This window comes from Bos indicus, chromosome 16 (assembly GCF_029378745.1).
Source record: "Bos indicus isolate NIAB-ARS_2022 breed Sahiwal x Tharparkar chromosome 16, NIAB-ARS_B.indTharparkar_mat_pri_1.0, whole genome shotgun sequence".
Taxonomy (NCBI): domain Eukaryota; kingdom Metazoa; phylum Chordata; class Mammalia; order Artiodactyla; family Bovidae; genus Bos; species Bos indicus.
The window spans coordinates 55625508-55639156 of record NC_091775.1 but is presented as its reverse complement, the minus strand read 5'-3'; the positions used below and the strand labels follow the sequence as shown (position 1 = coordinate 55639156).

Here is a 13649-nt window from a genome sequence, read left to right as displayed (position 1 = left end):
TATCCTGCCATCCCTATAGTGACCCTGACTCACAACTAGATTTCCTCCTCACTCTGCTCAGATCCTAATACCTCCCACTGCTGTCACTGTCCCTCCACACAGCTGCCTTCCTTACCCCCTCACCACAGGTGCCCCCCGCCCCCACCTTGGAAGCTCTCCAAAATTACCCTGCAGGACTCCCACACTCTGGAATCCCACCTACCTATCTTGCTCAGCACCTTCAATTAATGTTTAGACTGAATTATTCAGGAGAGATGGCAGGAAGACAGAGACTGTTGTGGGGCTGACCCATTTATAAGGCACAGTGGATAGATACCCAGGGCCCACGATACTTTTGGGGGCCTACCACATTGTTGTAGTCTTAATTTCATTTAAATTCAGAAGAAGTAATGAAAATAATAATAACCATGAGTATAATGGGCTTCCCAGGTGGGTCTAGTCTTAAAGAACCCACCTGCCAGTACAGGAGTCATAAGAGATGTGGGTTCAGTCCCTGGGTCAGGAAGATGCTCTGGAGAAGGGCATGGCAACCCACTCCAGTATTCTTGCCTAGAGAATCCCAGTGACAGAGGAGCCTGATAGGCTACAGTCCATAGGGTCACAGAGTTGGACAGGACTGAAGTGACTTAGCACACATTGCACACATGAGTATAATAATGAATCCAGTCCAAGTACGTTTGTGTTTATATTAACACAAGGTAAAACTTTTAATATTGTTTTATTGGAGGAAGGGACCCATGAAGACAAAAGTGCCTAGAACCCATAAGAGTTAGTGTGCGCCCCTCCGGTGTCTTAGCTTTGTAGGCCCAGCTCCTTGAAGAGTTTCTGTAACATATGTATTTAGTAATATGGTTGTGAAATTAGTGAATGAGTAAGTGGCCAATCAGTGGAGCTTATATTTCTTATGTTTCCCGTAACAGAAAAGACAAGAACAGAGTAAATAATATTCGTTAATGGCCTCTTTACTAGAATGCTTTTTTTTTACTCTAATAGTTCAAAGTTATCCATATATTCATCCATTCATTTAAATATTTCCTGAGTACCTACTATATACCAAGGTCCTGTTTCTTTTATGTGTGCCGGGCTGGGACTGAGAAATGTTTGCTTTAGTCTTAGGAAAGCAGAATGTGCCTATAATCCCTGAACTAACCAGCCAGTGTGGGAATGGAACTGGCCCCACTTCCTTTGCAGAGCTCTCTATTTAATGGGGCCCACAGGTTAAAAATATGTTAACATAATCCTCCAGGTCCAATAGTGCATATCTTTGCTCCATGCAGCCTTTTCTATGCCACTGAGATTAACTAACTCTTTTTTTCAGTATGAGTCGATAAGAAATGCACATGTCATCATAACTGGCTTAGTTCCTAATCCTGTTAGTTGCTATTTTTAACTTTATTTTTTCTTTGACCATGCTCTGTGGCTTGTGGGCTCTTAGTTCCCCAACCAGGGATTGAACTCTGGGCCCATAGGCAGTGAAAGTACTGACTCTTAACCACTTGACTTCCAGATAGTACCTGCTTTTTAAGCAGTAATAAAATCAAATCCAAGGCTCAGGCTGGGAACTTGGTCTTCTTGGTTAGGTATAATTTGAGACAGATGAGATGTTTGGACCCAGAATTGTTTACCATGTACTATTGAAACTTGAATTTAATGTAGTCTTCACATACCACAGAATATTCTTCTTTTTATTTTTTCAACTACTTAAATATGTAAAAAGCACTCAGTTCACAGGACATATAAAAACAGGCAGTAGGCTGGATAAATTTGGGCTAGTTTGACCCTGGAAGGGTTCAGAGAGTTTACCATCTACTGTTTTATTGAGGACATCCTTATTCTAGTCTCACTAATTTAAATATATCAAAAAATATATATATCATAGTTCACAGTGTATAAAGTAAGTTAAATTTTCCTCTGCACTTGGAAAACACAGTAAAAACATAAACATGATTGTATAAGTAATGCCTAATATACTTAAAATAATGTAGCACTTTCAAGTACCCTTGAGTACTTTGGCATAAAAGCTTCCATTAGCACTCTTACAATGTTCTAGGTCAGTGGTTTTCAAACTGACCCATGGCCAAATCCTGCCTGCTGCCTGTTTTTGTACAGCCTGTGAACCAATAATTTTTTGTTGTTGTACATATTCAAGTGGTTGAAAAAATAAAATGAAGGATATTCTGTGATAGGTGAAGACTATATTCAATTCAGGTTTTAATATCCATAAATAAAGTTTTATTGGACCCAGCCACACCTGTTTGCTTGCGTATTATCTGTAGCTGGTTTCTAATTATGAAGGCCAAGTTGAATAGTTGTATAGTCCACAAGATGTCTGCCATCTGAAACTTTACAGAAGGGAATCCCACCTCATCCCATTTTTTAAGTGTAAATGCTTTTTTTTAAGAGGTGAAATCATTTGCTGGTTGTTTATTTTTTGGTACAACCAGAAAATAGTGGGATATTGGATACGGGAGGCTTTGATTGTCTTGGGTGTCAGCTTAACATTCCATAGATGGGGGGTAGCTTTTATATCCTGTAACACAAAAGCATACTAAATGGCAGTTTGGAGTCAGTTGTGCATTTAAGGTCTTGAACACTTTAAATTACTTCTCTTCCCATATCGTTTTGGTAGAATTATTTCCTACAGCAAACCACTTTTTGATCTTGGCTCTCCTGGTCAGAATTTTGTGCACTATACTATAACATCTTTGGTCGTGGTAGTCCAGTTTTCCTAGTAACTTGGTTAATGTGCTGTGAACGATTGACAGTTTGGGTATGTAGTGTATATGATATTAAATTGTGAATCAGTGGGACTTATGATGTAACAACGTATCAATATTTGAAGATATTGGTACTTGATATCCTGTTAAGGAAAGTTTGCTCCAAATTTTAAGCTGGAAAGTCACTGGAATAACTGTTAAGAATCACAACTACATGATATTTTAGATTTCTGGTACATATGTGAAGAATTGTGTACAAATTGAAATGTCTGTGTAGTGATCCTCAAAACAACCAATAAAATCTCAGTTATAAAAGAAAAAAAAAAAGAGTTTGCCTCTTTATGTTCTAGGTATTTGGGATACATCAGTGAACAAAATAAAGATCTTTGTATAAGTGGAGGACATCGCTGCTGGTTGACCCAAGAGCTAGACCTCGACAATTGAAAGCGCCTTACTTCCTGCCCTGTACTTGGAATATTTTGGGTTGACCAAAAAGCTTGTTTAGGTTTTTGTAACATTTTACAGAAAAATCTGAACAAACTTTTTGGCCACCCCAATATGTTCTACCCACACCATCCCATAGTTAAGGCCATTTCAAAGATGAAGCCTTAAAAATGTAAGGTTTTTTAAGACCATCTGTCTGAATTGTGTATGTGGCTGAACCCCATTAAACCTCTATGTAAACTTTGAAAGTTCTGGTACTGTGAGTTGACATTGGGTTAGAATTCCTTATCACCTGACTCGCATAAGCACCTGCTCAGACTGGTATACTGTAGAGTGGTGTTATTGGTTATAAGGAATTAATGTTAGCTCAGCATGTGTGGCCAACATTCCCCAAAGATTTGGGGGTATTTTTCAGGTAAATGGCTTGCAGCCCACTTGAGCAAAGTCATGAAATTGAAAGGTTTTGATACTAGAGTATTCTGGCTTATATAAAGTATTTGTTTGTAAAATTCATATTTTTCTGTCTTTGTAATAAGAGTCACTCAAAACTCTAAATTTTATCCTTGGAAACCCCATGGTCTATATGTCAGAGTTAGGCATCTCTGAGCATCAGGCCACTGATTACTATATCAGATCAGATCAGCCGCTCAGTCGTGTCCGACTCTTTGCAACCCCACGAATCACAGCACGCCAGGCCTCCCTGTCCATCACCAACTCCCGGAGTTCACTCAGACTCACGTCCATCGAGTCAGTGATGCCATCCAGCCATCTCGTCCTCTGTCGTCCCCTTCTCCTCTTGCCCCAATCCCTCCCAGCATCAGAGTCTTTTCCAATGAGTCAACTCTTCGCATGAGGTGGCCAAAGTACTGGAGTTTCAGCTTTAGCATCATTCCTTCCAAAGAAATCCCAGGGCTGATCTCCTTCAGAATGGTCTGGTTGGATCTCCTTGCAGTCCAAGGGACTCTCAAGAGTCTTCTCCAACACCACAGTTCAAAAGCATCAATTCTTCGGCGCTCAGCCTTCTTCACAGTCCAACTCTCACATCCATACATGACCACAGGAAAAACCATAGCCTTGACTAGACGGACCTTTGTTGGCAAAGTAATGTCTCTGCTTTTGAATATGCTATCTAGGTTGGTCATAATTTTCCTTCCAAGGAGTAAGCGTCTTTTAATTTCATGGCTGCAGTCACCATCTGCAGTGATTTTGGAGCCCAGAAAAATAAAGTCTGACACTGTTTCCACTGTTTCCCCATCTATTTCCCATGAAGTGGTGGGACTGGATGCCATGATCTTCGTTTTCTGAATGTTGAGCTTTAAGCCAACTTTTTCACTCTGCACTTTCACTTTCATCAAGAGGCTTTTGAGTTCCTCTTCACTTTCTGCCATATGGTAATTGATAATCATCCTCACTTTATTTAGGGGTTGGTTTAGACATTCCAGCTGGGTCACTAGGATGGAATGGGTTAGACTGAGGTAGAACAAGGAGGAGAAGCTGTCAGAATTGTAGGGAGAGGGAGATAAAACTTGGCTTTCTAGTGTGGTGGGAAGGGAAAAGATGAACTACCAGTTCAAGTTCAAGAATGAACAAGGTCATAGTAGATTTATGAGAAGTAATTCTCAGGATATAGATCTGAGATGGTATAGGAGATTTTTTTTTTTTTTGCTTTCTAAGGAAGATGGAAAAATGGGAAAGCCTTAGATATGTTGAACATCTAGATGAATTTTTATATGTTCATTTAGAAAAGGAACCAGACAGAGACGTAATCTGGAGTGGACTGGAGGGAGGGAGGGAGGGAGGAGGCACAGGAGAAAGAGAGAGAGAAAATGAGGGAGGGAGAAAAAGCTGAGGCTGGGGATATGTAAACAAGGAGGGAGAAAAAGTGGCCTGTAAAACCAGGTGCTGTGCAAGGGAAGGCTAGAGGAAGAAGCCTCTGATGGCCAGACTGCCTGGAAGGCTGAGAAGAGAAATGTTGGATATAGATTTTTGACATTGGCTGTGATTATGTACTCTTTAGTAGTCAAGGGAAGAGGAAAACATGACTAATTCTACAATTTACAGTTTTTCATAAGAGAGGAATGTGTAAATTAGGTTGATAATAATAACTTTGACAAGGGAGCCTGCCTTTCCATTGTCTTACAGAGTTGGAGAAATATGGTGATTTGTATATGAGAAGAGAAATAATTTGGAGGATAAATTTGGTTTTGTCTTTAGGTGACTTAACCTTGATCAGTAAAGTGTGATGAAGACTTCTGTTTCTAGCAGTATGGTGGACTAGAGTATCTGGTACCTTTTCCAATGCAAAAAAAAAATCTAGAAATGCTGGACAAACTACAACAGGCATTCTTTTCAATGCATACTTACAAGAATTTGCAAGAAAAGAGGGGCAATTCCCAGGGCCAAAACTCAAGGGTAAAATGTAAACTAGAAAGGGTTTGTAGGTCTCAGTAACCCATGTGCTTAGTTTTTGATGGCCTTACAAGATCAGGAGACATGGCCTTATGTCTCCTAGAGATGACATTGAGATCTTTGTGCACAAAGCAGATACCTGCAGTGGCAGCAACAGTGAACAGGTGGACTAGAAAATAACTTTTTTCGTCCAGTACCAACTGAAAAAAAGTGTTTCATGATGAATGGTACATACAGGATTATTCTTACATGGTTTAGGGGTTCAAATTTATGTTTCCCACATACTTTAGTAAAAATCAAACCAATAAATTACCATAAAAGTGAATCCTTTGATACCTGGTAGAAGCAAATTGCTAAATTTGTCTGGAAGGACATACCCTCAATCCATGTCCTGCAAGACAAATCACAGGAGTTAATTCCCAGGAACTTCAGATACCAGAATTATTCAAATTTCTAAAGTAAACATGTGCAATTGAGTAAATAAACCAATGAGAGAATAAAAATATAAAAGAGAAACAGGGCCTTACAAACAGAAGAGATTAGCCATTTGAAAAAAAATCAAATAGAGTTTTCTGAACAATATAGAGTAATTGATAGTAAACTCATTGGAGAGAAATCAGCTGATAGACTTATGGGAGTTCTCTTATAATAGCACAAGGAGCTATATTCAATATCCTGTGATAAACCATAATGGAAAAAAATGTAAAAATGGATGTATGTATTTATATAACTGAATCACTTTGCTGGGCAGCAGAAATTAACACAATATTGTAAATCAACTATAATAAAAAATCTCAATGGAAGGGTTAAATTTCAGATTATATGCAGATTAAGGAAAAAATAGAAACTTTAAGTTAGAAATAATTAAGAATGTACCAGAGACAGTTAAAGAAGGATATTTTCTTTGGCTAGATTTCATACACGTCTTTGGGTTACATTCTGGTTATGTTGGCATTGTTACTACACCCCTGAAGAGAAGAAAGTGACTTAGTGTTCTAATTATTTAGAACTGTCTCATCGCTTCTCGGCCTTTTGGCTAAGATCAAGTGTAGAACTGTCTTACCAGCTCAAAGATAAGGTGATATTAAAAATATTAAAAATGGAAATTTTCTTATAATCATAGATATGATATACATTTTTCTCACCCTGTCATTGGCAGATGGGCATCCAAAGAAAAGTGTGTGTGGCTTTGAAAGACTCAGTAATTTCTGGAAGAGTAGACACACAATGTGTTTCCAAGGACATGGAGAAGGAAGAGTTGAAAAGTGTGATGAAATGATGGTAACTACTTTTCCTCATTTCAGAATTCTCGGTCAGTGTGCATAATAAACTGCTGTTTATAAAAAGAAAAAAATACATGATACATTTACTTACATACACATGTAACACATAGGAAACTATCAAGAGGGGTTGCCTCTGGTCAGGGAAACTGGTGACTGGAGGAATAAATAGGTAAGGGGAAGAGACTTATTTGTATGTGTATATTAGTGATCCCCAAACTTTTTAGTTTGGGACTCCTTTAATATTTTGAAATTACTAAAGTTACCAAAGAGTTTTTGTTTATTTGAGCAATACATTTATTGAAGAGATTATCCTTTCCCCATTGTATATTCTTGGTTCCATTGTTGTATTAGTTGGCTATATATGGGTGAGTTTATATCTGGGGTCTCTATTCAGTTCCATCATTTCAGTGTGTCTGCTTTTATGCCAGTACCATGCTGTTTTGATTACTGTCAACAGAAAACCAGCAAGGGAATATGGACCTTAAACAACATATAGAAAAATTTCTAATATTTTCTATATTAGAAAATATAGACTTAACAGACCTATGCAGAACATTCTGTTCAAAAGCAACAGAATACACATTCTTAAGCACACATGGAATGTATTTCAGGGTAGATCATATGTTAAGCTATAAAACAAGCTGTACTAGATTTAAGGTGATTGACTCATATAATTATCTTTTCCAACCACAATGGTATGAAACCAGAAAATAATTACAAGAAGAAAAATGGAAAATTCACAGATATGTAGAGATTAAACAACATACTACTGAACAACTAATGAGTCAAAGGAGAAATCAAAAGGGAAATTAAAAAGTACCTTGAAAAAATGGAAACACAACATACCAAAAATTATGGAATGCAGCAAAAGCAATTCTAAAGGGAAATTCAGAGTGATAAATTTTTTATTAAGAAATTTGAATGATCTCAAATAAACAAGTTTTACACCTCAAGGAACTATAGAAAGAAGAAATGAACCCTAAAGTTGGTAGAAGGAAGGAAATTGTAAAGATCAAAGTGAAGTCGCTCAGTCATGTCTAACTCTTTGTGACCCCATGGACTGTAGCCCCCCAGGGTCCTCCATCCATGGAATTTTCTAGGCAAGAGTACTGGAATGGGTTTCCATTTCCTTCTCCAGGGGATCCTCTTGACCCAGGGACTGAACCTGGGTGTCCTGCATCACAGGCAGATGCTTTACCTTCTGAGCCACCTGGGAATCCCTAATAAATGAAATAGGGACTAGAAAAGAGCAATGAAATGAAGAACAATTAAAAAAAAAACACCCCCAATATACAAACCTTTAGCTAAGAAAACAAAGTATATAAACTGTCACCAAAATAAGAGAGGACTCAAATAAAATCAGAATTGAAAGAGGAGATGTTCCAATAGGTACTATAGAAATACAAAAAATTATGAGACTACATAGACTGGTTCCAAATAGGAAAAGGAGTACATCAAGGCTGTATATTGTCACCCTGCTTATTTAACTTATATGCAGAGTACATCATGAGAAACGCTGGGCTGGAAGAAGCACAAGCTGGAATCAAGATTGCCGGGAGAAATATCAATAATCTCAGATATGTAGATGACACCACCCTTATGGCAGAAAGTGAAGAGGAACTCAAAAGCCTCTTGATGAAAGTGAAAGTGGAGAGTGAAAAAGTTGGCTTAAAGCTCAACATTCAGAAAAAGAAGATCATGGCATCCAGTCCCATCACTTCATGGGAAATAGATGGGGAAACAGTGGAAACAGTGTCAGACTTTATTTTTCTGGGCTCCAAAATCACTGCAGATGGTGATTGCAGCCATGAAATTAAAAGTCGCTTACTCCTTGGAAGGAAAGTTATGTCCAACCTAGATAGCATTTTCAAAAGCAGAAACATTACTTTGCCAACAAAGGTTCATCTAGTCAAGGCTATGGTTTTTCCTGTGGTCATGTATGGATGTGAGAGTTGGACTGTGAAGAAGGCTGAGCGCTGAAGAATTGATGCTTTTGAACTGTGGTGTTGGAGAAGACTCTTGAGAGTCCCTTGGACTGCAAGGAGATCCAACCAGTCCATTCTGAAGGAGATCAGCCCTGGGATTTCTTTGGAAAGAATGATGCTAAAGCTGAAACTCCAGTACTTTGGCCACCTCATGTGAAGAGTTGACTCATTGGAAAAGACTCTGATGCTGGGAGGGATTGGGGGCAGGAGGAGAAGGGGACGACAGAGGATGAGATGGCTGGATGGCATCACTGACTTGATGGATATGAGTCTGAGTGAACTCCGGGAGTTGGTGATGGACAGGGAAGCCTGGCGTGCTGCGATTCATGGGGTTGCAAAGAGTCAGACACGACTGAGCGACTGAACTGAACTAAACTGATGACCAATTGTGTGCCAATAAATTGGACAACCTAGAAGAAATAGATAAATTCCTAGTAACATACAATTTTCCAAGACTGAATCATGAAGAAATAGAAAATTTGAACAGACTAATAATGAATAAGGAAATGGACTCAGTAATCATGAGCCTCCTGACAAAGAAAAGACTAGATGCCTTCACACTCGAGGATGCCCAGCTCAAGGTGAGTGACCACACCATTGTTGTTATCTGTGTCATTGAGACCTTTTTTGTATAGTTCTTCTGTGTATTCTTGCCATCTCTTCTGCTTATGTTAGGTCCTTATTGTTTCTGTCCTTTATCATGCCCATCCTTGCATGAATGTTCCCTTGATATCTCCAGTTTTCTTGAAGATATCTCTAGTCTTTCCTATTCTATTGTTTTCCTCTATTTCTTTGCATTGTTCATTTAAGAAGGCCTTTTTATCTATCCTTGCTATTCGCTGAAACTCTGCATTCAGTTGAATATATCTTTCCCATTCTCCCTTGCGTTTTTTCTCTCTTCTTTCCTCAGCTATTTGTAAAGCCTCCTCAGACAACCACTTTGTCTTCTTGCATTTCTTTTTCTTTGGGATGGTTTTGGCTACTGTCTCCTATACAATGTAATGAAGTTCGCATATAGTTCTTCAGGCACTCTGTCTACCAGAGCTAATCCTTTAAATCTCTTGATTACCTCCACTGTAGAATCATAAAGAGTTTAATTTAGGTCATACCTGAATGGCCTAGTGGTTTTTCCTACTTTCTTCAACTTAAGCCTGAATTTTGCAATAAGGAACTCATGATCTGATCCACAGTCAGCTCCAGGTCTAGGATCCTTTGGACTGCAAGAAGATCAAACCAGTCAATCCTAAAGGAAATCAACCCTGAATATTCATTGAAAGAACGGTTGCTAAAGCTGAAGCTCCAATAATTTGGCCACCTGATGTGAAGAGCCAACTCATTGAAAAAGACCCAGGTGATGGGAAAGATTGAAGGCAAAAGGATAAAAGGGGTAGTGAAGGATAAAATGTTAGATAGCATCACTGACTCAATGGACATGAACCTGAGCAAACTCCAGGAGTTAGTGGAGGACAGAGGAGCCTGGAATGCTATGGTCCATGGGATTAAAATAATTGTAAATGACTTAGCCACTGAACAACAACAACAAATGACTTCAGTGGTGAATTCTACCAAACATTTAAAGAATTAATATCAATTCTCAAACTCTTCTGAAAAATTGAAGAGCATAGAATACTTTCAAACATTTTACAAGACAAGGATTACCTGGTTACCAAAACCAGCCAAAAACACCACGAGAAGACAAAATTGTAGCTCAGTATCTCTGATGAACATAAATGCTAAATACTCAACAAAATATTTAGCAAATAAAATTCAGTAATACATTAAAAGGATCATATAGCATGATCAAATGGAATTTATTCCAGGTATACAAGGATAACTCACCAACTGTGAATCAATCAATATGATAAACCACATTAACAAAATAAAGGATAAAATATGATCATCTCAAGATGTAGAAAAAATATTTGACAAAACCAGCATCCAGTTATGATAAAACTTTTAAGTGTGGGTATAGAGGGAACATATCTCAACATAATAAAGCCATATATGAAAAGTCCATAGTTCCTTTAAGCTTGGGAACAAGACAAGGATATTGACTCTTACTGCTTTTATTCAACATAGTATTGGTAGTCCTAGGAAGGGCAATTAGGCAAAAATAAATAAACAGAAGGCATCAATCAGAAAAGAAGAAATAAAACAGTAAATATTTGCAAATGACATATTATAGATAGAAAACACTAAGGACTTCACCAAAAAATTATCAGAACTAATAACAAATTCACTAAAATTGCAGAATATAAAATCAATTTACAAAAGTCTGCTGCATTTCTATTCAGTAAAATGAACTATCAGAGAAATTAAGAAATCAATTTCATTTACAAATACAGCCAAAAATTAAAAAATTTAGGAATAGATTGAAAGATCTGTATAGAGAAAAGTATAAGATATTGATGAAAGGAATCAAAGAAAATACAAATGAAAGATATTTCATGCTTATGGGTTAGAAAAGTAATAGTGTTAAAATATCTGAAGTACTATAGATTAAATTCAATCCCTATAAAATACCCAATAATATTTTTCACAAAAATAGAATTAACAATCCTAAAATTTGTATAGAACCACAGAAAACCCCAAATAGCCAAAGAAAGCGTGTGAAAGAAGAACAAAACAGGGGACAACAGGATTCCTAATTTCAAACTGTATTACAAAACTGGTAATCCAAACAGCATTGTATTGGCATAAAAACAAACACAAAGACCATTGTTAGAAATCCCAGGCAGATATACATGTCAGACAGATAGAAATTCAGATATATATATCAATTAATTTATGACAAAGGAGCAAAGAATACAATGGGGAAATGATAGTCTCATATATATGTATGACTATACATATATAAAATGGAATATTACTCAGCCAAAAAAGGAAGGAGATTTTGCCATTTGTATGGTCTCACTTATTTGTAGAATAAACCTCCCACACCCACCTACACCTGCCCCCGGCGCAACGCTCAGACTCATAGATACAGAGAATATAGATTGGTGGTTTCCAGATGTAGGGTGGTGGTAGGTGAAATGGATGAAGGTGGTAAAAGGTACAAACTTCTGTTTATTAAATAAATAAGTTTTGGAGATGTAAAGTACATGATGGTGACTATAGTTAATAAATACTGTATTGTATATTTGAAAATTCCTAGAGAATATATCTTAAAAGTTCTCATCACAAGAAAAAATGTGTAAATATTCTTGGTGATAGATGTTAACTAGACTTATTGTGGTGATCACTTCACAATATATACAAATATTGAATCATTTATGTTGTGCCCTTGAAACTTATTATATGTCAATTACATATTAATAAAAAATAAGAAAGCAAATTCTAAAAAAGAAAAAAAGAGTAGCTGGCTAGAAAACAGGAAAATGTAGGAAAATAGTATTATAGAAACATATAATTAATAAAAAGTTATTTTCTGGATTATGTCATTGTATTTTTTGGCCTTCTTTTACTTTTTTTAAAGTAATTGCTCTTATTTTTCTTAATAAATATTCACTTTTTACCTGATTTTATAGTCATATTTTAAAAATTCTTTTTCTTAAATGAGACCTCTCCTGTATAAGCTTTGGGCCCCACGTAACCTGATTCCAGCCTTGCCTGTTTGGTATAGAATGTGGATCTCCTGGAAAAACTAGTGATATGATTAGTGATGCAGTATTCCCATTTCCCTACATTTTTTTTTCAATTTTTAAAATAAATATATATAATTTATTGAAGTACAATTGAAATGTTTCAGGTACACAGCAAGATGATTGTTATAAAAATACACATATATTATTTTTGAAGTTATTTTCCATCATAAGTTCTTATAAGATATTGACTATAGATATCCCTTATAAGATATTCCCTATGCTATGCAGTAAACCTTGTTGCATATCTATTTTTTAATTAGAAATCTAGCATTCTATTCATACTAGATCAAACAAGTGGAATCAAAATGTCATAATTTTTTTAATTAGGCAAAAACTTATAAGTTTTGTAAAAGATATATATATATTATACATATTTTTATATATGTATACAAAAGCTTTTCTACTACACTTGATAAAGGCTTAAAAGAACATCAAAAAAAGAGAAGAGATGGAAAAATTGGAGAACATAAAAAATTAAGCACTGCATATGAAATAAAGTGAAACAAACTAGATAAAAGTAAAAGGTCATCATATAGTCTAGTTTTTAAACATAACAGCTCATTAGAAACATATCTGGAGCACTGGGGAGAAAAGCAATACCTGAGCATTTGTATTTTTCAAAAAATTTCAAGATAATTCTGATATGCATCTGGATTTTAAAAAGTGATTACAGGTTTTTCTATTAGATCCTAGTTTTGGTGATAATGGGCTTCCCTGATAGCTCCTAGAAGCTATATACCTGCATAACTTATCTCCTCAAAGCTAAGAGAGGCAGTGCACTAAGTCGTGTCCGACTCTTGCGACCCCATGGACTGTAGCCTGCCAGGCTCCTCTGTCTATGGGATTCTCCAGGCAAGAATACTGGAGTGGGTTGCCATTTTCTTCTCCAGGGGATCTTCTGACCCAGGAATCGAACCCAGGTCTCCAGCATTGCAGGCAGATTCTTTACCGATTGGGGTTGGCGAGGGGGGTGTAAGAACAAGAAAGCAAATAGAACAGGGTGGACAAAGAGTGGAATGATTAATGGGGGCTCTAACTGGATCCATTTGGTCATGGCTCCCTGGCCCTCGCAGGCTCTCAACAATCACATGAGATTTTAGGAATGCACCACACAGAATTGATTAGTGAAAGGATATACCACATAGAACTGATTTGTTAAATATCACC

General features: G+C 36.9%; 1 protein-coding gene and 1 pseudogene across 5 annotated transcripts in view; both read left to right on the top strand.

Moving 5' to 3' along the window:
• AADACL3 (arylacetamide deacetylase like 3) overlaps positions 1-13649 on the top strand; it is a 155721-nt gene that overhangs the window by 99092 nt on the left and 42980 nt on the right. For 2 of the 5 annotated variants that reach the window (XM_070768904.1, XM_070768903.1), the window contains one exon: positions 6730-6851. The exons of the other annotated variants lie outside the window; for them this stretch is intronic. The gene's annotated coding sequence lies outside the window, so the exon portion shown is untranslated. The remainder of the gene's footprint in view (positions 1-6729; positions 6852-13649) is intronic. 5 annotated transcript variants of the gene reach the window in all.
• LOC139176577 (U2 spliceosomal RNA) lies at positions 6587-6741 on the top strand (annotated as a pseudogene).